The following is a 959-nucleotide window of genomic DNA, read 5'->3' as shown; positions in this document are numbered from 1 at the left end:
TTTAATCAAATGTCTCATTTTCATCTCTAGTCTCCGTCAGGTTGAAATGCAAATACAAATCACGAAAAGGTCTCCATGGTCGGAGGAGGGATGTGTTGGGGGATTGTTTCCTTGTTTGGCACGTATCTCAATCTATCACAGCAAGCCATGGTGGCTTTCAGCTTGTTTTTTGAGAACACAACTCCACCCAGAAATCCTACTCTTTGCACAAATATTGACTCACTGTTCAGTTTAAAACCTAACTTCAGAAGCCTCTAGGCAGCATCACAAATGCCATGAGTGTTTTCATGGTGTTTCATGCTTCCACTGGCACTGGACAGGTGTGTATTAAAAACAGGAAAAACCATAATCATACTACGATGGCACTTGTGAGACACAAAAACATACAATATTCCCATTTCCTGCAATTTGCATCACAAAAACAAAGCAGCCAAAGTGAAAGAGAGCAAACATGAACAGCCAGTTTTAGTAGATAAAAAAAAACCAGGAACTTACTCATGGTGGGAATCCAGGGGTGGGGGGCAGGGCGAGGCCCAGGTAGGGCGGGGCTTTGGGCAGGTGAGGTTATTCTCCACTGGGTCTTTCCTAGAGGCACTCATGACCTGAAGAGGAAACCAAAGTCAATGTTAAACCACTTCTGTTCACCCACTGAAACGTTTTGGAACAGACAACACCTTCAAAAAACGATTACTCCTTTTTGCTGGCTCACCAACAAAAAAATGCCAAACATTTGCCAACTCCAGCTTATAAAATGTGTTAATTGGCGGTTTTATATCACTGTAAACTAAATATTTTTTAAAGAGTTTCATACCGGGAAATTGAGTTGGACATTTTATAGACAAAATGCTAAATTTAAAAAAGAAAATATTTTAATCAATGAAAAATTTCAGCCCTATTTCTTCCAGAGTACACAGATGCATTCATGTCATTGAAATGGACAAATACCATCTTAAATCCAC

Source organism: Micropterus dolomieu, linkage group LG16 (genome assembly GCF_021292245.1).
Source record: "Micropterus dolomieu isolate WLL.071019.BEF.003 ecotype Adirondacks linkage group LG16, ASM2129224v1, whole genome shotgun sequence".
Classification (NCBI taxonomy): Eukaryota; Metazoa; Chordata; class Actinopteri; order Centrarchiformes; family Centrarchidae; genus Micropterus; species Micropterus dolomieu.
The sequence above is the reverse complement of the archived record's forward strand: the minus strand, read 5'-3'. Positions refer to the sequence as shown.